The 26,127-nt window shown below is 45.7% G+C and overlaps 3 long non-coding RNA genes across 3 annotated transcripts in view; 2 read left to right on the top strand and 1 right to left on the bottom strand.

Annotated features, from left to right (window-relative positions):
- Nucleotides 1-4,065: 4,065 nt before the first annotated feature.
- LOC135579515 (uncharacterized) lies at nt 4,066-8,643 on the top strand. Its single transcript, XR_010472704.1, has 2 exons — nt 4,066-4,799; nt 8,042-8,643. It is a non-coding gene; the product is annotated as an uncharacterized LOC135579515 (long non-coding RNA).
- Nucleotides 8,644-8,774: 131 nt separating this feature from the next.
- LOC135579513 (uncharacterized) overlaps nt 8,775-26,127 on the bottom strand; it is a 33,822-nt gene continuing 16,469 nt past the window's right edge. Inside the window, exons 3-4 of the long non-coding RNA XR_010472701.1 lie at nt 11,909-11,975; nt 8,775-10,906 (exon numbers count right to left, since the gene is read on the bottom strand). This is a non-coding gene — a long non-coding RNA (uncharacterized LOC135579513). The remainder of the gene's footprint in view (nt 10,907-11,908; nt 11,976-26,127) is intronic.
- Nucleotides 15,062-24,735, top strand: LOC110365456 (uncharacterized). Its single transcript, XR_002424955.2, has 3 exons — nt 15,062-17,454; nt 20,096-20,245; nt 24,354-24,735. It is a non-coding gene; the product is annotated as an uncharacterized LOC110365456 (long non-coding RNA).

Raw genomic sequence — 26,127 nt, 5'->3', positions numbered from 1 at the left:
CAAGAGCATATTGCAAGTCACAAGTTTTTCACAAGACAACAAGAAAATGTAATGCACAAATGATAGAAGCAGGAGATTCCCAGCTAAGGCTGTACCAAAAAGCATCCTAATCCTCTTCAACAAAATTCAAAGACATGCCAGCTTCTCCATCTCTTGGGAAAACATGCTGACAAGTGACTATACAGACGAAAATGCTTCAGCCACTATCTTCAGCTTCCACGCATTTCCTGTTTCACAGAGGCACATTAGAACTTCTCTCACATCCACATTCACAGAGCACATAGGCACAGGGATGCTGATAAATTCTTGGTCAAAAATACATCAGGCTGAAAAAAATCAGTCTCTCTGTTTCATTAAGTGTCCAGTTCTCCTAGCTGTTGAAGATAAGTAGGGCTTTCAACAGCATCTCACTGCTTCAGTGGACCTAGATAACCAAGTCAAAACTCTTATGAAGTCCATGAAGATTTTATTTGAATCTTTAGCCATCTTTAGGCTCACAATAAACTTGAAAACCTTCCTGCCTTATGAATGACAGGGTGCTTAGTGCTTTTAACCTTGAAACACATGAGTTAACTGGTTTCTTTTGAGAACCTTAGATAGAAAGGCAACTCTTCTGAGACACAGAATTTGTATTACAAATACTTGCCTCTGTTGTTCCCAAACTTTTGGGGCCCAAGCTCTATTGTGGAGTATCACAAAACCTAATCATCAGACTTCTAGCTGAAAATAGACAGATGAAAGATAAGTTTCTATGGTGCTCTCTTCATAGCCATAGAGACAGTAATTTGCAAATACTTCACTGTCCATCATGAAATTAGAGCACTTGCCTAAAAAAGAGAAAAGTCTGTAGTGACAAAAATCCTTCTGGCATCTACTGCACATACACATTAAATTAAGCCAAAATAACAGTATGCTCTGTTGCACATTTTCGATAATCTTCAGGCAAGAGACAAGTAAAAGAAAGACAAAGTTTCTTTACAAGGTGGAAACAGATACTTGCATAGTATGAAAATGAGGATTTTAAGTGTTTTGAGAAGCCAAAGCAGTTCAAATAATGTGTTTGCTAAGTGTACCTTGACTCTGAATTTCCTGGGCTACACGTGCTTGGTTTTGCTTTGTTTAGTTTTATTCACCTCCTACATTCCTGAGTGACAATGTCTTCTGAAGCCACAGAGGGTTCATGCAACTGTTGCTTTCCTGTTCTTTTATTAAAATATACACTGTACTTGCAATGATACAAGCAGGAGAACCCCAAAAAGCAGAGTGGTCAGAACCCAGCAGGGACGGTAAATGGTGAGACAGCTGCGCCCAGGGTATGGAGGAGGCAGAGGAGCTCTGGGGGCAATGGAGAAGCCACAGACTCAGCCTCTCAAGGTATTAGATGGGCATGGGTGCTGCTGCAAAGCTGCAGACACTGAGCCATCAATGCAGTGTGAAAAAAGAGCCTGTGGGTCATCCATGGCAGCTTTTTAATGCTACTTGCTTTTGTGCTTGCATTGACTGAGTTGTGAGGTTTCTCTTCATGGAAAAGGAGAGTCTAGGGGTGGCCTAACTGCAGGATTTATGCATTTGTATGCACAGACCACATAGGAGTTTAGCAGACCTGCCCCTTCAAGATGTGCTGTATGTGCATGCAGGTCCATGCCCACTTTAAGAATTGAGTTTGTGCATCCAAACCAATACTTGCTTGTAGGATTTAAACTCAAGGGGAAACACAAGTATACAAAACAGGAAAATCAGGAAACAGAGATACAAGCAGACCTGTTCAATGTTACTGTTAATGACTACAAAAGAATGATGCTGTGAAAGCCCCATGCAATACCACAATACCAAGGTCACTAGGGGACAAAAGGAGTGCTTAGGGTCCCTTCCAGGAACATATCTTCATCTTCATCTTCATCCTCCTCCAGTATTCCCTCCTTTTCTGCCTGCCTGGCATTTATCATAGACTGCACCTGGGCAAGAGGAAAAGGGTTATTTGGGAGCCTATTTCCTTACCACTGGTGCCCAGAACTAACCTTGCCATTCCTTTGCAGGTTCTGCATTCAGCATGGCATGAATCCAGCAGCAAAGCACAAAGGTGGTGTTTCCCCTGACTGACCAGAGGACAGTAAAGGAAAATACTCTCTCTTTTTGTCTCTTTTCTTTCCTCTAACCTCCTCATTTCCCCAAGGATCTCCCCCCACTTCTAACTCAATCCCAAACTATTGCCTCACCCCACTGACACTGAATTTCCTGTGTTTTAATACCCAGCAGGATCAGCAGATGCAGCTCTCCTGAACAGGGATGTGTGGGCAGGAAAAGTGTTTTCTCCCAGTGTGTGATAGGAGCTGGAGAAGGCTCACAAGGTCAAAGAGAGGCCATATTTCTGCCCCTAAGCTTCCCTTACCTCTCAGATAACTGTCCTCCAGGGAACAATTACCCCATTCTCCTCCCACACCCAGCTCTTCCACACACACACCCTTCCCATACCTCTGTTCCCACTCCTGTCAGAGCACTTGTGGTCCCTTGCACCCCAGGCACTCTGCTCCTGCCCTGTGCTTCTCCTCCTCCCAGGTGAGCAGACACACAGTGAGAGAAATAGCCACGGTTTGACCATGTTTCTGATATGCTCAGCAAAGCTGGCTTTCTGCTGTGGCCTTAGCAGACCGTCCCCGCTGAGCCCCACAAAGACACTGTACCTGCAGCAACATGAACTGCAAGGGGTCATCAGGCTTCTGGTACACCAGTTTTTCTGTGATGTCCTGAGACAGAGAGAAGGAAAGAAGTATTGATCCTTGGGCAGGTGGGTGTCTGCACTTCCTGCTCTGATACTAGCTGCATTTTTTAAAAGCAAGCATTTCTTTCAATCCCCAATGATGATTAAGGGTCCTTTTCTAATGCTTTTCTTGAGTTTATGCTTAACAAAGCACAGGACAAGGAGAGACCCAGGGAGGGGTTAATTTAGTCCAAGCTAACTTTAGGCCATGCTTCTCCAGCAAGCCTCTGAAGGGAGAAGGGAAAGAGAAACTTCACCTGAAATATCTGCAGAATATTGTGTTTCTCCATGTACTTAACAGAGACTTCAAAGGGGTCTTCGTACACCATTGGCTGCTCTGATATTTCACGTATAGTCTCTGTTGGCTTGACTACAGTTGTTGGTGAATGAGCCCCAGGTAAGTCATGCAGTGATGGCGGGAATTCAACTATAGGTGTCTGGTACTCAGAGGATACAGCAGCTGGTGGTGTGCTAGATTCTTCCACTTCAAATTCTGAAGGATCATTAGGCTCTTGCTAAAATATTTAACAAATAAAGACAAAAAGTGTTCTAAACACGCCCCACAGACCAGGTACATCACGTTACTTCATCCTTCTACAAGCATGTTGCAACCCCTTTTAGAATGAGCACTAATAGGCTTTAATTTCTGTGACTGTTCCCACTCACACCCTCTGATTGCGAGCCTGGGAACTCCCTTTAAGCTCAGGATCAAGCCTTCAGACCTGGTCTGAGCTATGCAGTGGGTGTAGCCACGCCTGATCCTCGCTCGCTGACTGGTTTTCTTAGGAGGACTGTTAAGTGTATATTGTGCACTCCCTGGGGCACAGGAGGCAGGAGACACATGAGCCACTCGCTGTTTTTGGGGCTCCCGGCTGCAGCTGTGTCACCTGAAACAGAGTGCCACGGGGGGAGGCCGGAGGGGGTGCATGACCCCGCCCTTCCCTGTGATTAGGAAGGGGGGTGTTCTGCCTGGGGACCAGGGGGTGAGGGGCGGGCAGGGCGTTTCATTAGGGGCTACAGGGGTTATGGTGCCTGGGCGCGCTGGCGGCCGCAGACACGGCGACCCCCGGCTCTGGGTGTGCGCGGGGGAAGACGTCTCCGGACCCGGGGCCGCCACCGCCCGCCCTCACCAGCCCCCGACTCTCCATGGCAGGACCGGGTTGCGCTCCGCTTTCCCACGGCGCCGGCTTTTTCTGCCGCTCGTCACTCGCCGTAGGCGGGAGACGGGGCGGAAGACACTGGAGTGGTTGTCGGGGAAACTGCCGTCCCGAATCTCGGGTAGGCGGTGCCGCCGGGGTCACGTGGGCAGCGAGAGCCGTGCGGCCATCATGGGTTAGGGCGGAAGTGCCGGGTATTGAATGAGGAGATGCCAGGGGTTGTGGTAGTGCCTGGTTCTTGTTTTGGTCCCGGTTCAGGTCCGGGCGGCCACCCCCTTGCCTACGTTGTTCTTCCCCCAGCAGCGGTTAGGGAGGAACATGTCGGCAGTCAGCAAGCTGCTTGCTTTGGCTGCCTGTGGCCTGGTGGAAGTGAGGGGTACCTCAGCAGTCGGAGGGGCGTGGAGGTGGCCCGTAGCCCAGCTTGCCACTGGCCCTGTGTCTTGCAGGAAGCTGAGTAATTTTGCTGAATTCCAGGCCCTATTGACCTCACTGTGCTCCTGTAAGAGATGCAAGAAAAGCCAGGGTAGCTGTGTGCTCTTGTTGGCCCTGGTAGTAAATACGGGAGTAGCGAGGAGACCTGGAGGAGAAAGGCAGAGACAAGCTGTACACGGAGGGAAAGGTGGAAAATGGCCTATAAAATAGCTTGTAAAGAGAAGCATGGAAGAAAGAGGTAGGGCAGTAGAATGCTGGGAGAAATCATTGCACATTCATGTGAGAGGTGGTTTCTCCTTAGTTTTACACAGATCCTGATGGTGTGCTGCGTGATGAACTTTGTCAGAAAAAGCAAATAAGCAGATTGCCAGTTTCCCCCAAAGAGGAGATGAAAGGAATGAAGATAAAAGCTGTGCTGGGTTACCACAGTAACCATCTTCTGAAATGCTCTGGTACGTGCTCCGGTGTGACAGGAGTTGGCATTAAAACATGAGTGCCTGAAACTGCCACGGGGGTTGATGGAGGGTGAGAGGGAGGGAGACACAGGACTTCAAAACTTGTGCTAAACTAACAGATGTCGCTTCCATTCAGAGCATCTCAGTTTGTGTGTATTTTTCAGGTTAACGTTGTTGACCTTTTAAGAGAAACAGCTTCCCCACTGCTCCAGTACTGGCCTCATGTTAGCATTGTCTGTATCTTTAGAGGTGACCTCATCACTCTCTATAACTACCTGAAGGGAAGTTATAGCCAGGTGGGGATTGGTCTCTTCTCCCAGGCAGTCAGCAATAGGACAAGGGGGAATGGGCTTAAACTCTGCCAGGGGAAATTTAGGCTGGATATTAGAAAGAAATTCTTTACAGAGAGAGTGATCAGGCATTGGAATGGCCTGCCCAGGGAGGTGGTGGACTCGCCGTCCCTGGAGGTTTTTAAACTGAGATTGGACATGGCACTTAGTGCCATGATCTAGTAAACGGGCTAGAGTTGAACCAAGGGCTGGACTCGATGATCTCTGAGGTCTTTTCCAACCCAGTTGATTCTGTGATTCTGTGATCTTCAGCCATGCTGACCACTCGGATTATCTTGCACTGGAGCACTGCTGTCATGGGATGCCAGGTTGTTACTCAACTCCTCTGAGCCCATCCTGCCTCTCCCACCTTCCCATGGACAGCATGGGACTGCTGCGGTTTTGAGTGTGGGGGGTTTTTGGTCTGTATTGACTTGGAAGGGTCTTGAAAGATGGTGGGTAAAATATGTAAAATTGTTGAGGGGTCTTATACAGTTGATTGGGTGGACTCTCAGGGAGATTTCAAGATCTGAATTCTTCAAACTCCATTGATTAACCCATCTTCACGTGATGGGAGAGGGTATATTATACTGCCTAGTGCTTGGGATTGTCAGTCTTTGATTTGTGGACCTTGACATGTTTCCTCTAGGAGCTGTGGAACAGGATTAAGTTTGTAGGCAGAATATTCACTGGTTTGTCTTGTATACCCCTTGGAAATACTATGTTTGTACTGCAGTGATCTGTACATGTTTAAACTCACATTTGCAACCTTTGTAACTGTGAAGAAGTTTTTGCTTGATGAGGTCTTGCTGCCAGTCAGTCTGGAAACCAAGACAGAAATGTCCAGAAACAGTTGAGGTGTGAGTTAGGAGATCCTCCCGGCCCTGCAGCTAGATATTTCTGCACAGCTTTAATGCTCACACAGCTAGTTTATTGAGGGCCTGAAAGGAAGGCTGTAAACTGTTACATCCCCGTCGTACTCCAGGGTGATGGTGTTTGCTAGTAACTGCAGTTACCATTTTAACTGAAGTAGGCGTCTACATTCAGTTGTGTGCGTATGGGTAGCTGTGTGCTGAGCCATCCCAGGGCTGTTTTCTCCACAGCAGGAGTCCCTGCCGAACGTCTCCCCTGGGTTTCTCCTCTACACCCTTTACTGGACGGGACTAAGCAGTTCTCGGCTGCCTGCTGACTTCAAATAGCATCCTGCTGTGGGTAAATCTCAAGCCCCATGTCTTCCTTTTATCTGTGCCTCATCGGTAAACAGCAGATCTCTCCATTTCTAACCCCACTGCTTACTGCAGGGATCTGGCTGCTGGGGCTGGAAAGCTAGGATTTTGTACAAGGAAGCAAGATGAATGACTCTATTAAATAAACATCACTGCTCTGTTTATTCTTTCAAAAGAACAGATTACAAAAAGCAGAAGATGCATTTTAAATGCATTAAAAATTCTGAGCAAAATAATGCCTTAAATACAATGCTCATGTAATATAAATCACATGGTGCCTTTTTTTTTTTCTATTCAGGCACATGGAAAGCAAAAACATATTATTATATCATTATTTATATGGCACCATATGCTAAGTCTGGAACTTAAAGACTTTGAAATAAATAAGAAAACACCAGCTGCAGATCAGCAATATGCTCCTTTATTGGAAGTCACTGTGTAACTGTGGCTATCATTCCTGCTGTTAAGTTAAAACTTAAATAAATTGTCACAGAAATAAGATAGCCATTAGAGATTCAGTGTCTGTCTCCTGGGGACACTTTTTCTAACAGCTGTAACAAAGATCTGCTGCTGGTTTTGTCCTATCTGTGTAGTAACTCATTGCATTTGTCCCTGCAGTATCACACAGTTGTTCAGTAGAGATGGTTGAGCTGTTCACTATAAATAATGTTGGTTAACAATGCGGCCCCTCTTGGGTTAATAAATTACGCTCAAACCACTCCTGAGCCGCTTTGATTGGTTTCTTGCAAGTCTGCAGTGAAGAATTGGAAGAAATAATTTTCCACGGTCTGTTCACTTTGAATATTTCTTTTTACTTTATTGAGCTGTAAATATATATATAAAACAGACAAATTCTGAAAATGCCCATCTGAAACTCCTGTCACCTCATCCGGTACTTGAAAATAATAACGGGATGCATGAGATGGAACACATTGGAAAATTGAACGTCATTGCTTAAAGGAGCAGAGGGCCCTGGTCAGCACCAGGCTGGGGAATTTGTCCCCCCACTTTGTGCCAGAGCTGCTGTTGGGGCTCAGGCTTTCTCCCAGACCAAGGCTGCTGTCTGGAGCGGCAAGCTCACATGCTACATGATCCATGAGGCTGCCACAGACCAGCAGGTACCCGAAGCTGTGGCCTCATGGTTCCCTGTATGCTGTGTCTCTGAGGCTCTTTGACCTGTGGTTTTGCACAGCTGCAGCCAGATGTAGTTAAACCCTTCCTGAGGTCTGCAGAGCAAGGACTGGCTTTGTGGCATGGAGCAACGATCCCAAAAACAGGCTGCGAGGAGGTGGCTGGGGTCCTTGGAGAGAGATCTCTGTGCGTCCATGTGCTGACCTGTGACTCGGGGTGGGTTGTGTGGTTGCTCGGCACATTGGTTCCTTACCTATATGGTGGGATAAGTGCGCTGCCCTCCGTCCAGAAGGTTGTTGAGAAAGCATTGCAGGCTGGGAGAAGAGCAGGTGGAAGTGCAACAGAGCCATGTGGAGAAAGCCGGCTCCTGCATGAGGTGGAGAGGGCTGGGACGCAAGGGCGAGAGAAGCAGGCTGGGGCTGCTCATATGCACCCAGACATCTCCTACACGAGCAGCCTTTGATTCGAGCCTGCTTCCAACAGTGATGTTGAGGAGTAGACTGCAACAAGGTGTCTGCTTTCAGCCTATACCAAAGTTTCTGCTTTCTTACAGGTGGCTCTTGGAGTGTAGAGACCAAGCCAGAGCACACTGGCAAATCCAGCTTTTCCTCCAGTACAGCCTCTTGCCTGGGCTCTGCCTGCATTTCCCAGCAGAGAGCAGCAGAGCCTCGTAGCTGCTCGCAGGGGCTCTGAGTGCATCCTCGAAGACCTTCTTGGAGCCCTTGCCTCCACAAAACACAGCAGTAAACCTTCACTTGGCTCGCAGGCGCCTGTCAGACTTGTCAAGAGCATTGGTGTGGGCAAAAAGAAAATGCGTGTTTGCAATCCCGAAGATTCAGCGCTTTCCTGAAAAGAGGTTGTTCATGGAGAACAAGAAACCTTTCGTGGGGGGGTGCTCTCCAGGTTGTCTTTGTGCTCAGTGCTAGAAGGTAGTGCCCCGAGTATGGCTTCAGAAAGTGGGGAGATACCTCTACCAGATTAAGCAAACCTCTTTCACAGATGACTGACATGGATTAGGTGACCCTTGAGGTCTCCTTCAGGTGCATCTTTGGCAGTACAGGAAAGAAACGTTATTAGCTTCTGCATTTGCTTTGGAAACCTGTTTAACCTACTTTAGATTTAACCCTTTCTATTAAAAATAAAGTTTTATCTGTCTCTTTCTTGTTCTCTCCTCGCTTTATAATGTTATTGTGAATGTTACTGGAGATAAAAATGAATGAAAATGTGAGACGCTGCTTCTTTGCCATGATGTCAAAACTAATCTGTGTCTAATTTAGAAAACATTCTCCAAGAAAATGAGGTTTTATCCCCCATTTGGAAACTTAGCTGCTCATCCTCAGAGGTTTAAAGAAGCCAAATTTGGAATTATACTGGAAGACCCTCAGTGATATTAACTGGCGCAGTTTCTGTCATTCCTTAATTGTCCCACTCTAATTACTGAAGCTATCATGGTTTTATACTTTCCCTTGGGAAGTAATCATAGACCTTCCGGGAGGTCAAACCCTTGTAAGGTAGAAGGCTTCTATTTTGTCTCACCATCACATGGCATCAGAGGGAGGGAATGCTCTGTTCTGACTGAAATCCACAGCGAACCTTTGTCCCATCCTCTCCCTGTCAGCTGTGAAATCCCTGGAGGAAGGGAAAGTTCAGGAGTGATGTTCTCCTGTAGGAGCGGTGCCTGTGGAGGATGCTGGGGATGAGGATCATAGCTGGGATGGGATGTGCATGGGAAGGCACAGGTTTCCCTCTTCACTCCACGCTGTGAATGCTGCCTCATTGCTCTGCTCCCCTCTGCTGTGAACCCATCCCTTGCCATGGGATGGGGAGGCAGACATGGCATGGGACATTGCTTTTGGAAGGCAAATGTGTCACACAGTGACAGTAAGACCCTGGATAACCCTGTCAGGCGGTCCCTCTTAAAGAGGCAGTAATCCCTGGACAGTGGTGAGTGGCTTTCTGCTTTCCTCAAAGCCTTGTGGCCAGAGCACTCCTCTGTCCTCACTTCCCCACACCCCCTCATTTGGCCCATGTGCCAAGCTAATTTCAAATATCATGCAAACCCCCTCAGCCCTGGGGTCAATGAGCTGGTCTCCACAGCCTCCCACCGCTCCTACCACGTAGGATTTGTCCTTCGTTATTGATGCAAATGATGTTTCGTTTCTGAATCGTAGCTGTACATGGGAAAGGTGCAATTAGCTGCTGCATGGAACCGGGCCCGTCTGCCTTGCCTTGTTTAACAGAGGCTTTAATTAAAGACCCCCTGATGCTAGAAAGCAACATTAATTATTCATCTGAAAACATTTACATAGAGTCCCCCGTTTCTCTTCTTCAATAAATTATCAACTTCACGTCTCCATAATTCATTGAAATGACTAAAAATACATTGTCTCAGCCTCCATCACCTCCCTCCTCACTCTGGCTTTGTCTGTTCTAACTGTGATGGGTTCAGTATCTTAATGTGAAGGTCTCCTACTGCTTTTAAGTAAAAAGGGGGATGGAGGAAAAGGGGGCGAGGGAAAGATTGTCCCTGCATGGGAGCCATGCAGATGGCAGTAGTTTTTCTGTTTCTTTCCCACACAACTGGCACGATCCTGAGGTTTGAAGAAGCTCATAAACTATTTCTAATGAGGAAAAATCTACTGAAGGGAGAAGAAAAGACTTTTCCAGGGGCAAAGAGGCCTGAATTTAGACAATTTCTGGGCTTATCTGCAGATATTCCATATGACCCAGAGCCCAGCAGTTAATCTCCTTGTATCACCTCCATACCCCACCTGTAGACCAGACCAGCAGTTCCCCTTCTGTCTGGTAGAAGATTGCTGTTTTACTAATTATAAGCTTTTTTAAAGAGGAAAAAAAGCAGAAAAGCTTAGGCAGAGATTCACAACAAAGATGTCACTGCAGGCACAACTGAGGGAAAATTCACTGCAAATAGTTTTCTCCAACACATTTCACTTTGTGATAAAGTGAACTGTCACATGAGAGAGGAAAAAAATCAGTCCTCTGAGGGCTTGTTTACATGGGGAGTTAAGACAAATTAGTGTGAGGTGTGAGTTAATGCACAGAAGTCGAAGTGCATTAAACCTCTTTGTGAATGCTCTGATACAGAAGGAAAATGGCCTTAGTTCACTATGGTGACAATTAAACAAAAGCGAAGCAAGCTCGCTTTATCCCTGAATGTCCATGCAGGGCTTAATATGCTTTAATTAATGTGCATTCATTTCACATATTTAGTTAATTTACATTAAGTTTCGTGAATGTCTGAACCTGCAGAGCTTGGACAAGTGCGTGTTCCACCTGAGTCTGAATAACTGCTGTTCTCTGCAGAACTGGGAGAGATCTGGTGGCTGTAGAAATCAGACCTGATGTGCTCTCCTGGGAGCAGTGGGAGCCGGTGGCTAGGAAGGAGTCATCTTTTAAGCTGGTGGGTGGAAGGGGGCAGGATGTAATCAAAGAGAGCATTACAGAGAGCACTGACTTCAGAGGAGTTTGCCCACTGGCCTTTGAAGACATGTGCTCAGTGTTTTCAGAAGGAAATAAAGAAGTTTCTGTGTTTGGATCTGAGCACATAGAGTCTGGGTCTAAGACTAAAAATGGAGTTGAATTGATAATGAAGAGAGTGATACACTTATCTGAAGCATCCCCTTCCCTTCCCTTCCCTTCCCTTCCCTTCCCTTCCCTTCCCTTCCCTTCCCTTCCCTTCCCTTCCCTTCCCTTCCCTTCCCTTCCCTTCCCTTCCCTTCCCTTCCCTTCCCTTCCCTTCCCTTCCCTTCCCTTCCCTTCCCTTCCCTTCCCTTCCCTTCCCTTCCCTTCCCTTCCCTTCCCTTTTTCCCTTGTTGCTGTTTTAGATGGGCTGTCTTGGCTCAGCAGTGCATGACATGGTGATCAAACCCTCCTCTGGCCATGAGCATGTGCCTAAATCTTGGGCACTGCTTTCTTGGAACTGAGAGACTAGAAACTCTTCCCACATCAATTCTTGGAAGGCAATTCCTGGAGGTCTTTTTAAACATGAATATGCTAGCTCTGGTTCAAGCTGTTCCTCACAAATTGGTGGAGGCTGAGGGGCATAGGAGGGAAGTACAGCCATATTCTACTCTTCAGCAAATATATGTTCTACAGTCCTCTCTGCAGAATTACTGTAATGGGGAGGAATGGGATGGTGTTGGCAGGGGGAGTGGAATGTGTGAAATACAAAAATTTAGATACACAGGAACAGTACCTGTGGCATAGAGGACAGAGAGGGAGAAATAGGACTGTCAGCTGTGGAGATGATGTCTTTTCAGAGGCTTACTTTTGGAAATGGGTCACCGTTTGGAAGATCTCATCTGCTTCACCATGAATGGCATGTAGTAGTACACTCTCGTTTGTTAGCCCCAGCCCAGGTCTTGAATTAGAATGAGATTTTAGCTTGGTGTGCTCTTACCTCTGGGAGTAACCTCTGCCCACTGACCTTTTCCTTGGAGCCTGGAGGTACCATTTCATCGGATGTGCTGGAAAAGAACACCAACAGAAGTCATTCTGCTGCTCAAGATATTGCTGGAGGATGCTAGGTAGAGCTGAACTCAAAGCTTTCTTGCATTCGAATGAGGTCAGATACTTAGGATTAACTTTACTAAGATATAAATGTAAGCTATTGCTTACCAATGAAATAATAGTTCAGACTGTATTATTAAGGGATCTGAATTAACATTCTTCTGGATGTAAGAGAGAAAAAAAATTTGTTCTCTTCCTTCTAAGCAAATTGGATTAAAATTTTCCACAGTGAAGATTTTTAGCTCTTTAAACTGTCTCTGGAGACCCCTTAAAATTTGTCCAGGCTGTGGCTTCTGTCCAGATGTATGTAAGTATCAGTCTTTAGATACTTCACTCACAGTCCGGTGTTTACCATTAGATTTATATTGGCCTTAAAATGTTTTGAAGTAATAGTCGGTGTTGTGTCTCCTGAGGGATAGGACAATCTGTAATTGGCTTAAATAGAAAGGAGATTTGGTTAGACATTAGGAGGCCTTTACTAATTCTAAAGTAGGAAAGCACAGGAATAAATGGCTCTGGGCCTTCTGCGTGTAGAGAAGTTTGGATGAATGTGTTGAAATGATCTTGTCTTCTCTCAGAAGGAAAGCAGAAATCATTCTTTGTGGTTTCTTTCAATTTTATTTTCTATGATTCTGCATATGCCCATGAAGTTTTCTGGCCAAAAGTGGCAACAGCAGCATTTACATTGCCACTGCATTGTCATTGAAAATGCTACCTTACTAGTGCCCAAAAGGAAGAACAGACTGAAATAACAAGATGCAAATGAGAGCATCCTTTCTTTCCAAGCTGGCAGGAGCAAGCCATTTTGGAAGGTGATGTACATCTCCCATAACCCATGCTCCAGCTTCCTTGGTTGAGCCAAATTGTCTTGCTGGCTTGTTGAAAGGGAGAAGTGTTACCACTGTAATTAGAAACATTAAAGCAATCAAAATGAGCATACAAGCATAATTAAGGCACTATTGGTTTATGTCCCCTGCAGGCATTCTTTTAGAATAAATGACTTTTTGGTTTAATTTAAGCGTCTTCCAAAACATCACTAAAACAAAAGGAGGGAGGAATTTCTACCCATATATTTTCACCAGTAAAACTACTTAGTTTTCAGTTTCATAACCTACTTTACACCGGTAAAATTTCCCCACACAGATGAAATTTAGAGGGCATTGCTGAATAAGGAGTGCAGCTTCAAAATAGTAAGTTGAATCTGGACCACAAGAAACAAAGAAGAGCAAAAGGGACATCCCGGACTCTGGATCAAGCTCTTCATAAAAGAGGAATCAGTTCTGCTGTGCCAGTGTTGGACATGATGTTATGGAAGTATCCTTTTTGTCTGCGAAGGAAAGGTACCCAGAATAATTAACGGGGCTGGAAGAGAGTTTGCAACCTAGGTGGGTGGAAAAAGACGAGAAGAAAATCAGGAACATCAAGTTAGTATTGGGGAGCTGCAACTCTTCTGCCCCTCTGTAAGACCGGAGTAGGGTTACACTGTGGAAGATGTTGAGCTCCACCCATAGAACTCACTAAGTTAAGCCTTGGAGAAGTAAGTGTTCAGCTCTGACCTTCTGAGTCTGAGCTGTCTGCAAATAAGTAGCCACAGCCTGTCTGCCTTGGGGAAGATGGCTCAGCACTGTGTGCGCATATGTGTGTGAGGTGGTATGGGTGGTGTCAAAGCAGCACACTTGCCACCCGTTAGAAAAGTGCTGCTGCTTGGCTCCTCATTCTGACAGAGGAATACTTTTGCTTGTGAGCCTTGTAGTTGTGATGGCAAGTTAAGCCCAAGGAAAGATGCTCAGAGTTACCCATTGGTCAAGGTGGGATTGCCATACAGTGGGGTGGTAAAGAGTGGGTATAGTCACATGCCAAATGTGTTCATATCTTCTGACTTAGCTGTCTTCAGCTCCCAGGAAGGCTGAATGACTGGAGGAACGTCAGGTGGACTTTATTTGAAGTTGATGTTAACCTCCTAACTGGTGTGAGGTCATGGTGTCTGCTGAGTATTCCTGGTGGTCTGTGAAGAAGCCTCAAATTTGACCATCTCTGCAAGGATTTGAGGCTATGGCGTGTTCTCAGAAATGTCTTCCTCATGGCCAGTCTTCCCGGTTTTATTGAACTTTGGGACTTTGATTTATCCTCTGATGAGATCCTACACAAATAGTTAATCTGACTGGTACAGACGAGGAACATACAGAGCCAGCTAATGGTGGTGCAAGTGGGAGCACATGGCCACTTCTATTGAGGACCTGCCTTTCTAGAAGGATTAACAAGGTCCCCTGTTAGCACTGCAGGGTCACTGACCCACTCATGGCTATCTCAGACTCAGCTGTTTGCCCATAAGCCAGACAAGTAACAAATCCGCAGTCGGCATCTCCGACCACTAGGGCCCTGACTTACTCAGCTGTTGTGAACTGCAGACTAAACTCATCCCACGTGTTCCTTCGCTCAGGCAACAAGGGAGGCAACAGGTTCTACCGGGTGCTGCTGCAGCTCCCTGGTCCTAGCACTGCCCTCACAGGTGAGAAGTGCCATCCATCAAGATCTGAATGTCCCCATGCTGGACAGCCAAGAAGGGATGGGAAGCCTAAGCCATGAAGGTAGATAACAGACATTGATTCTGAATTTTGATTGTAGTTCTGCATGCTAAAAGTGAGTAATGGTAAGAGTCAATGGGTGTACCCTTCCTCCCCAAAACTCAGCAAGAGGTTCAGGGGTGCAAGGATAATTTTTTCACTTGGATTTGAGCATGCACATGAAGGTGAGAACTATGGAGATCACAACTGCCTTTGAGTCTCTCTAGCTCTGGCTAGCATCTGCAGCCTTAGAGTGACTGGAGCGAGCAGCTCCCTTATCCCAAAGCCTTGTCCTGTTAGGGAGGCTGCTGCTTCCCCCGGTTACCTGGTTGAGGACTGCTGCAGTTCTTGGCCAGGGAAGGAGGCCCAGAAGAGCCCTTATGCTGGGGGATCTCCTGCAGCACCTCTGCAGAGGGGCTGAAACACCTCACTTCTGGTTTTATTCACCTCGCCCTACACCCACTGTGGAGGTGAGGGGCAGGCAAATGGCTGCAACAGGCATGCAAAAGGACAAGGTGAACCTCACAGGCAGTGCCAAGAAAATCCACTCAAAACTCAGCTCCATATGGGGAAGCACAGTTCCAGCTGTTTGGCCTTCAGAGTAAGCTGGCTCTGAAGCTGCTGCTACCCTGGCTTTAATTCTAGGCAAGCACAAACCCATCAGAGCTGGCAAATAGGGGGAAAGCAGCAGGGGTAGCAGCACCACGCTGGTACAAGGAATCTTGTGATGCTATTGCTCCCCATGATTATGCTATTAACAGCCAAGCAGGGTGGAGTTTAATGAGCAAAGGTAGATGAGAAAAGGAAAACAACTGAGACAAATGATGTTTAAATGTGATGGCTCATTAAACAAAAGCTCTCTGCTATGTTTCTTTCCTTGGTAGCAACAAAAGGGACAATGGCCATAAGTAAAAGGCAACCCACTGACAACAGGAAGGATTTCTAGAAACTAACACACTTAATTCAGCAGCTCCAGCACCAATGAGCAGAGATATTTTGCATCAAGTAACTCAAGTGAAGGCTTTTGCAATGTTTTTTGCATGAGACAGAGAGCTCTTTTCAGCCCAAATCCTAGGAGCTTCTCACTGTTTGAATATCAAGGTCTGGTCCTGCTTTCTTGCACATCCAAACTCCTGCTGTCTCCAGCAGAAGTTTTGGAATGCAGAAGTCTGTGTAGCACAAGATGCAGGTCTCATACTAATGTGTCCACCATCCTGTCTGGCTTGCGTTACCGATGCTTGCTTGTGTGACTTTGATCTTGACCAGATCGTGTAGTTCTTACTGAACTGTAGGCTTAACAGGCTTTGCGGCATTATCCTAATCAATCGCCTTCAAAAGGCAGGAGCAGCTACATTTGTGTTCTTCCTGCCAACTGTATAACCTGTGCTCTGAGCATCCAAGCAGTAGAGGCCCTGCACCCCTCAAATTGAGCAACTATTCCAGTGTTTCATTGTCATTATCCACCTTATCAGTATATTGTCCTAACCAGCCTGAATATGGAGGACAGATTATTTCTTCCCTCTTTGCTGAAGCCTTAGTATTGATTTTCTAATACACTGCCTCTCAGCTTTCTAAAAACATGAAAGAAAGGATCTCCATAATGTTCGTCTGTCTTACAAGGCAAATGGCTACTCTGCAGTTGTATAAATCATGAGGCTGGGTGTGATCTTCTGCCTGAAAAAAGATTTAATCTATCATATTGAAGTTTCTGTTGTGTTATTTATGAGAAAGGTAAAGGCAATAGTTTTCAGACATAAAATACCTGATCCCTCAGAATCTTCCAGTGAGCTCCTGAGCTGAGAAGGTGGCCCTGCAATCCTGCAAGACAGGGCCCTAGACTTCTTTACCAATTCAGAATTCGTCAGGAATGAGAAGGACTGAGTACATGATTATTTCCAATGCTAGGATATCTTGGATGTCAACAGAATGATATCTTTACTGCTCTCTTCTTGTTTTCTGCATGGGCAACTTAGCCTTATCAGAAATTGCATTGTCTAAGACTGGAAAATTTAGCTACTTAGATGCTGTAGAAAATATGCTGCTAGCACTCTCGATAAGAAAAAAAAATCTTAGGAACAGATGCAGAGATGTCAGATTTAAATTTCCTATTATTTGGCCTTTTTGAAGATCAGGCATGAAGGAACTAACACAGATTGCAGGGTTCCTGCCGAAATGGTTGTGCACAACAGCAGTGGTACAGGCCCTTTTGTCGGCTGTGTTCTGCACATTGACTGTGCTGACATCATAAACCACAGTGAAACAAGTAACTTTGTTCTAACTGCTGCAACAGGAGGTCCTCTGTCTCCCAAACATCATCTGATCCAAGAGCAACTGAACTGACTTGAAAGCAGCTTTCATCAACACCCTCTTTGTTCCAAGTGAGGAGCTCGCACCACTGGAACTGCCTGTTCACAAAGCTCATGGGAAGACAGCCAGCAAAATACAGCATCCATATGGAAAATGCTTATTGGTTAAGAGACGACAACTCTGTGGACAGGAGAAACGCTACTGAGACAATTTATCTACAGTGGGGAGTTTAAGCATCCAGTTCTCACTTCTGTTCTACTGTATCTCCTGTTCAGTGGATGTCAAAATGTTGCAGTTGAGCAACATCTCATTTTATGCATGCAAATCTGTAGTCTGATTGATTGCCCTCGGACTGATTTTTGCTCAAAATTGCTGAAGCCCCATTACCTAAATGTTATGAGCCAGAGAGGTTAAAGACTGATTATGATGTCATAAAGCAACCTGAATCTGCAAAATAATAACTTAGGTATTTGATAGGCCATGCAGTTGTGTTTGCAATTGACACTTTGAAGTCAGATACCTTAATATTAGTGACAGCAACCTACAAGAAAAATAAGACACAATGGTAAGGCAAGGCCAGCAGGACATGCAGTGACTGAAGCATGTTGCACCTTGGCCCCTGGTAGTGAGTGAATTTCCAAAACTGACAGCAGGATTTAGCTCCAGCTCAATTGCTTAAATGTGGGTGTGCGGAAGATTATGATGTTGAAGTCAGCAGAGCTGCTCTTGCTGAAGCAAACACAGTTGATAGGCTGAATGGCTCTCCAGGCTCTGCAGCCTGCATTAACTCATTTTTTTTGTTGACTGTAAGCAGACGTTTGGCCCTTAGTTCACATGTAGGTACCTACAATCCAGACACCTACATCTCACACTGGCTCTAAGTGTGCACAGTTTAACTCACTCCTAAGCTGCAAAACTCACCTTGGTGTGTGCATTGTCAGTTAATAACAATAGCAAGCTCCCGTAAAAAGTGGTTAACAAGATAAAACTCTGATTGTGAGGGAATATCAGCTTCATGTTTAAGACCAGTCCTTTGACTTCATTTCATGCCATGAGGATGCAGAAAGTATCTGGAAATGGAGTCCTGAACTGGAATGTCCTCTGAATGGTGTGTTCACAAAACATTCAGTCCCAGAGGTCAAGAATATGTAAATGTGTAGTTCTCTCAAACCTTTCACCCACCTTGCCTATCTTATAAATGACTTCTTCTCCTGGTTTTGCTCTGATAGATTTCCTAGAGCTCTCTTAATTCTTTGCAGGTGACCTCTCTCCAGTTTCACATCTACAGATGACCACATTTTCTTCCTCTATCTATTGAAAGCAGCAACCACTGTATCTGTTCCAAAACGGCTCTCCATGGACAGATCCAGGGGGCTTCTGAAGACAAACAACAATTTGATGCTCATTCACATTACACTGACATGTAAACCCACTGAGTTTGACCAGAATAAATGGGACCTGACTGTCTTTATAAATTTCTTTGAGTGCCTGGTGGGAGGCAGAACTTGCTCTTGCCAATGACCTCTGAGATTGCAGTATAAAAATAACCTAAAACAGTTAAAAAGCAACAAGAGGGGAAGGATGCATTTTATGTCAATTCAGTCAAAAAGTCCTCAGAATTAGTTGCCTGAAGTGTTTGGGAAAGCTGACAGAGTATAATAGTGCAGAGACTATTTTCTTGCTTCTCAGCAAAGACAGCATTAATCGTCTGGGCTTAATATAGCCTTCCACATGCCAACTGGGTGCAAAATTATGGCTGGTATTAGAAAACCACTTACCATGTGGACAGGCTTAAAGTGCAATAAGCTGTGGGATGTGGATGCAGATGGAGTATGCTTAAGGACATACAGTGACCTTGAGAATTGTATGCCATGTCTTTGGAGAGATAGTGCCTCTTCATTATGGACTCTGACAGAGATGGAGCTCTTCATCAGTGGTGGGGCAAAGAAGGACTTGGAGTTGGAATCACACTTGAATTTTGTGATCCAGGTGTATCTAGAGATGTCTGAGCACTGGAGATTTACTGTAAACAGTTGCATACAACATTATAATATCTGTATGCATAATACATAGACCAATATACATCAGGATTGTGCCAGGGAAAGAATCCACAGCTCTGGGTGTTTGTAAGAATGTCATGCATAGAAAAAAACACAGACCTGTAAGCAACCTCCATTCTCTTCTATACGCGGGCTGGTTTGGTTGGTGTACCTTCTACCAAATAGCTACTCTGATTTTGATAGGGAGCAGATATATGTCTGGGTATCTCATATTTTCCATAGTGCTTGAAGAATGCATAGTATGACCAATAAAGTAAAACCTTTTAACAACCTGTATTGTAACATCTGTACACTGCAGCTTAGAAATTATTGTTCTGGTATTACTACCTAGTAAAATGGGCTCAGTCTTTCAATGCTTATGTAACTCTCGTTTTGTCTGTACAAGAATTGTTTCAATCCTTTTTTTCTCTCAGTAGATTTTCTCAAAAGTTATTAATAAACAGTTTTGACTAATAAGTTGCAGATTTTGCAGTGAATTCATTGGGTATTTTTTCTGTCTACAGTTGGCCTCTTTGGTTATGCAGCGATCTCTCTGATCTCTGATGAAAGAACTAATTTTAAGAGAGTGATAATAAATATGCTGTTGGTGAAGTCTTTTGGACAAATGTAAATTTTTGCTAAAATTAGAAGACATCCAGCCTAGCATTTCCGTGGTTATCCAAATACTGACATACAACGACATCACAAAGAGTGAGTCAAGCTGATTCATGGATCAGGATTTTTGATAGTCAACCAACACTATTATTTAGATAATTATGTCTGTACAGGATGCTATGGCACTTCTATCCTACATGTATTGTCACCTACTGAGACAACTTCTTTTTATTACTAAAATATACCTTTCCTGCCTTTAAACATTATGACCACTGTGGGAATTTCTCTTATTACTGAGCCACATGGTGATTTGCTGAAAGTGACAGGGCTCAACTTGTGTCAATTAATGCTGAACTGGAAGCACAGAGGAGACTAGCTGTGGCTTCTTGTCTGACTGCTGGAAGGATCAAAGTTTTGGCAGCAGGGCTGGAACTGAGAGAAGCGACTAAAAAGAAGGGGAAGTGAGAACATCCCAAGCCTTTCTAATTGTCATTTTCTTGTGTTAGTGATGGAATACTGTGAGATCACTGATTGTCCTTTCTCCTGTTTCAGCCTGTGTTTCTGCAGGTACCTCTACACTGAGCACCACCAAGACCTGCTAAGCTGAGAGGACGATCCAAGTCTCACCTTCTAGTTGGGAAGGGTGCCCTGGGGAGATGGCTGGGTACCGTGCCACTGTTGGGCTATTGCAGCTATCAGGAGGTAGGAGTGTCATTTACTGCTGCACATGCTCTTGTGCAAACCCCTCTTCTGGCCAGGATCAGGAAGGGGAAAGGTCACTTCACAAAAATCAGCTACTATGCACTTAACATCTTGTGTTGTCATCACCAGCTGTATTAGTTCTTAGTTGTACTGGGGATCTGCTTTCCTTCCCAGCTGGAGACTGGGGAGTTTTCCTGTGCTCCTCAGCACTAAGACACTGTTTGTGCTGTGAATGGAGGGCCAACCCTGTACCTGGAGCACAGGCATGCATCTGTCTCTGACCCTTTCACTACAAATTTTCCAACAAACTCTGTCCCATGTTCAGATTTGGGGAGAAGTGGCCTTAATTGCCTGCTAGACATCTAATGCACTCCTTGCAAAAACTACTGTAGTCGATCTGAAAGGCTAAATAACAAGGCACAAGGCGCTTGCTGTCAGGCTGGAGTGCTGTAGCCATGCTGGTGTTCATCTGAACCCTGCCAGCTCAAGGCTGCTCACTGTGTTTCTGCCACTGGAAGATTCCTCAGCATTTCTTCTTTCATCTCCCTTTTCTCCTCCCCATGCCAGAAGAGGCTCCTTGGCTTTTAGGTGGAGGCAGATCATGGCAGATGTGCATTCTTCTTTGAGTCTTGCCCACTGTTTGGGTTAATTAATCCTGACATGTTGCAGTTGCTGTTATGGAAGAAATGTCAAGAGAAATTAGACCAACTGGTAGCATGAAAACAGTGGAAACCAGGACTGCACGGTACCTCACTTTCCTGGAGAAGCTTGCTTTGCTTTCCCTGATGAAGACAGCAGGGAACTGGACAGCTGTGAGCAGAAGAGTCTGACCTGTGTCACCCGTTCTTGGCACAGTCCTCTTGCACTGAGATCCACCAAGGGGACAGTGAGGAGCTTCCCCAAACAGACCCAGCAGGAGATCTAGCCAGCAGCAACTGGCGCGGCTGGGCTTTCGTGAGAGCCAGGACAGCCCTGGGATTCAGCTTGGCTTGGAGTCCCAGTTCCCTGAAGCGTAAGGCTGCGAGGAGCTCTGGGGCTTAGTTGAGCTCCTTGGGGGAGGAGAGAAGCACTGCTGAGTTGCTTCTTTATATTCTTTTATTCTGTCTATGAGCACCTTCAGCTGCTGTTTCTCACCACTTCCTTCACCTTTTATCTATTGACTTGGATGATTTCGTACACTAATCAGTTTTGCTGGACTTATCAGTAGCTTTCATGCCTTTATTTTTCTTAAAGCAAACAACCTTCATATTTTGTTGTTCCACTAGACCACCGCATTTGAGCTCTTTCCTTTCTGCAGTGATCTGATTTAAAAAAATGAGAAGCCGGTGTAATAATACACAGTGCAGCTGCACAATGCGGATGCATTGTAAATACATATTTCCCCCTATATGAACATCTCTTCCTCTGTGCACTCCTGTGGGACATGTAGCTTGTAAGTCTGCAGATGCCACAAGCTTGGAATAGAATTGCACTTATGGAGAACAGACTTTGACACTTAAATATTGCCCAAAGTTCAGGAGTGTATTTTGTGCTGTGCGTCTTGGGGATGCAAGCAAGTAAAATTTCACGTTTGTTTGATGCATTGGCAAAAAAGTCTCTTTGTTCTGCCACAGACAGGCACCTACTTGCCAAAGTGATGTTACTTATACTTAAATATTAAGAACAAGACCTTGCCATGGCGTGGTATCTCTGGCTTGCCAAACTCAAAAGTAAGTTTCGCTTCTAGTAGTGCAGAAGGAATGTATTTCTTCCATTTTGAACCCACAGACTGCAAGTTCTCTTGCAGGCCTTGGAGGTCTCCCTCCTGCTGTCTGTGCTTGGCTCAGTGCAGGAGTCCTCAAGGATGCCTCAAAGGAGTGAACCATGAGCTGTTTTATACCAAGAAGCAGAGGAGAGACCAGGCACTCAGAGAGGAGCACAGACAGAAGGAAAAAGAAGGATGGTTTTATGAGGGCCATGCCAGTCTGCAGGGGACAAAGGCCTGTCTGCAGCAGAGATGCTGGCTTTGGTAGCTGTGATGGCAATAGCTGCTCTGTATGTCAGGCCTCTTTGCACTGCACCAGTCAGCTTCAGTCTCTCTGGCTTGCTCAGGGGTCGGTCTAGGCACACAGTTGCCCAGGGCAGGAGGTTATAGGAGGCAGAAAGATAGTCATGGTCTCTTGCCCACTATGCTTATAAGTGCAGAAGAATACTGAGCTATTGCTGGCCAGTGATGCCCCCTCTTATCTGCAGCAGTCAGTGCATCGTGGTTTCTGTGTCAGCCAAAGGCTCAGCTTATCCCTCTCAGAGCACTCCCGTGGTCTTGTACTTTGTGTCGCTCATCCTTATCTCAGGCTATGTTCCTCAAAAGACCACAGAATCACTTATTCTCTCTCTTGTGGTCAGGGCAAAGAGAGGTGCTCTGTTGTGCTGTAGACCTAGTTTGCAGGGACAAGCCCTCCTATCTCCCTTTGGGCTTGATCTGAGCCTTACTGTACACATCCAAGGTGTAAGAGAGCAAAGGGAATGCGATATGGGGGCTATGAGAAACAAGGCTGAGATACCAGTCCCTGATCCCACATCCATTCATTTGCCCCTTCATTCTACTCTCTTCCAGAGGTGCTGCTCTGCTAGGTTGAATGTCATTTGGCTGCACAAAACACTTGCTGTCTCTGGTCACAGCAGATCTGCCTGTCCTCTGGGTGATGAGTTTCCAAATAATTTATAGAAGGAGACCTGGACCTCATAGGCATCACTGCTACCTGGATCCTGACTTCCATTCACTTCCTTGCTGGGGGAGCTTCAAGAGCTGTGACTATGGGGAACAGTCTCATAGCCCTGTGTGAAGGAGTGCGTGCGTTTGTGTGGTGCCAAGGTGGAAATGCAACTCTGCTGATGTCTCTCTGTAAACATCAGGCCACTAGCTGAGCTGGGACTGCCTTCTGCTGCTTTATGTGGGAGAGGTGCACACACTAGGCCTGCCACTCAGCATGGCTGCTTTGCTGTTTTTTTGCACAAATCAGGTGTGTTTCACTGACCAAAACTGCCCACGACTTAGACAGGGGCTGTGCTAAAGCTATTAGTTTAAGATATTTTAATGCAAGTGCAGTCAAAACCCTGTGGTACTCTCGAATTGGTCTCTGTCTTGTGTATTTTCCATCCAAGCGAGATGCAGAAATCCTAGGAGCTCTTGAACCCTTCTATGCACTCAGACCTATCTCAGGGCTTCTCAGCCATGTGAGCAAGATAGACTGCTTCAGGGCTGAAGGAATGAGGCTAGACCAAGACTTTAAGGAGGAGCTGCCATTGGAAGACCATTGGAAGCATTCCGTTTCTGATTGTCCTGCATATCTACAAGTCTGTGTCCTACAAGTCCTCTACCTGCTTGAGCACAGCAGTAGCCAGCCTAGCTCAATGATTTGGCTTAGGTGAAGCAGGGAGTGGGGTCATTGTCCCATACTTTGCACCCCTTGGTCTAGCCTACTTGGCACAAGACCTGAGCGCTGCACCTGATGGAAGCCCTCCTCCTTCCCTTTGCTGCTGTTGGGTTGGGCATAGCAGGTCACTGCCACAAGTGGTGTGGGCTGTGTTGGCATCCAGACAGGTTTTGGTCTGGGGGTGATATCTGTTGCATTTACCCCAAGTCTCCACAGGTGAGTGGAGGTGGCTCTAGTGATGGAAAAGACATCTGCCCCAGCTTGCTGGCACTGTTGCCTTGTTGGAAGTTGCCAGTCCTGACCAGTCTACTGGGAAGATGTGTGAGTTTCTTTCCCTCATCCAGGTTTTGCAAACTCCTCATCATTAGTTCATATCAACCACTTTGATGGATTCAACTAATCTGTTTGTTTTTTCCATGACTTGGATTTGGGAAGACTTCTGTGAACTGGTCTCCCAGCGGTGCTGTGTAAGCTCTCTATACTTTCAAAGGCAGCGAGAGAAAGCTGAGAACTATCTGCTCTTTTACTGGCATGGCTGAATCTGAGAGAAGGCACCTGTCCATCGCCTGAAGCCTTTCTCACTCATGGCCCTGTCCTGGGTTGGTTAAATCAGCAAAATCTCCTCCCTGAGCTTGCTCATGTCAATATAAAAGTGACTTACATCTGCTTTTTAATTCATAATTTCCTTATAGACTTAACTTGGATCATCATAAGCTGTTTCCAATCCTACAGAATGAGAAGGCAGACGGCTTTCAACTAAATGCATGCAACACCAGCACAATTTTATGGGTGGGCAGGCTCCAAGCAACGTGACTGAAGGCATGAGGATATTCACAGCTATTAAAGTCAAAATAAATACAGTGCAGATGGCCTAATAAATTCAAACATTGAATGCTATAGCAAGAACTTTGTCCATAAGTAAAGAAAGACAAAGTTAATCCAAAGAAAAAATAAGTATATTCACTCTGCATTATTCACCCAACCACAACTCCTCCTCAGGGAGACCAAGCTGGTAATGGCTGGAGCGGGGGAGGGCAAAGCAAAAGGCGCAATGAAAATGGCAACAAAACCCAAGCATTTTTCCATGTTTCACCTATTGGTGCTAAAATATTAAACGCCTTTGCCCAGGGTGGGAGGATGTGGAGCCCTCAGGCAGGAACAGCAACACACAGAGATACCCCTGAGACTTTCCGCATTGGCTCTGAAATATACTCCAGGGATATTTTTTTTTGCTGTTGTACTGCGGGACCTCCTCAAAGGAAGGAGAGAAACCACCCCCTTGTTCACTATGGGACTGTAAGGTACTAAGAATGGAAAGACTAGCACCTGACTGAGCAGGGAGGGAAGACCTACTGATGGTTCTGTCCCTATACTGATGCTCTTGAATAAACCTCTAGAAGTAAGCTATCATTAGTGTCTCAACAAATTACAATAATATTTGGGGACCAGTTCCTCAGGGCACTTTAGTAAACCTGAAGCTTATTAGGCATCTTCCAGAAAGTCAGGAGAGTCTTTGCACATTTGCTTCAATGTTATTAATTTAAAAGTGTTAGCCGATTAGGGAGAGTCCACTAACTTGTAAAACTTTACTTATTTACACTCTTTCTTGGAGAGGGATTTTCTAGAAGCGTGATGATGATAAGCTTAGGCATTACAAATCCTCTTGCTGCTTTTGTCAACAGGCAGCCTGAGTGCATTAATCAGAGACGCATGCTTCCCAGCAGCGGCTTTGCTCCAGTTCCCTGCCGCTGGGCACAGCCCTGCAAGGCACTGGCTTCCCAAAAAGTCGTGAGGAGCTCTGCACACTGGCATTAGCCCTTCCCAGGGCTGGAAACCCCATGTGAAAGGCAGCAGCAAATGGGGGTGTTTCTCATGACTCCCCTTTGTAGGCAACAGACAAGACGAGGCTGTCTTTGCCTCAAAAGCAAAGCACTCTCCCTAAAGCATACATTTCAGCTCAAGGCAATTTTCTTGCACCACACACATCTCTACGGCATGAAGCTTTAGCAGGGCAAGATGCAGGGCACGCTTGGGCTTCAAAGCATGTTCTGAATCACTTTCCAGTCGAGTGAAAAATTGCAGTTGAAATTACTCCTGCAGGGAAGGGAAATGGAGCACAGGGTGAGGAGGACTGGGAATGTTGTGACCTTCAGGCCCTCAAGACTGTCTCAATCACCTTGAAGAGTGACCCAAATGCTCCTTTTTTATCTGAGAGCCTCCAAGTGGTTTTGGCCCAAGCCAGTTATGCAGCTCTGTGGTATTCACATGGCAATAGTTGCAGGTAAATGCTGCTGATGTGCTACTCCAGGGAGGTGATGGTACACATTAATGGTATGAGGAACTTGGTGCAGTTTCTGCTCCACCTGAGCCCGGATCATTATTTATCTCTGTGTCACTGCAGCAAGAGAGTTTTAACTAATAAGAGTTTCTCATTCCTGGTAGTTACTGAGTTTTTGCTCTGGGCAC

The sequence above is a fragment of the Columba livia genome, chromosome 1 (genome assembly GCF_036013475.1).
Source record: "Columba livia isolate bColLiv1 breed racing homer chromosome 1, bColLiv1.pat.W.v2, whole genome shotgun sequence".
Taxonomy (NCBI): domain Eukaryota; kingdom Metazoa; phylum Chordata; class Aves; order Columbiformes; family Columbidae; genus Columba; species Columba livia.
This window is presented reverse-complemented; position numbering and strand designations above follow the sequence as displayed.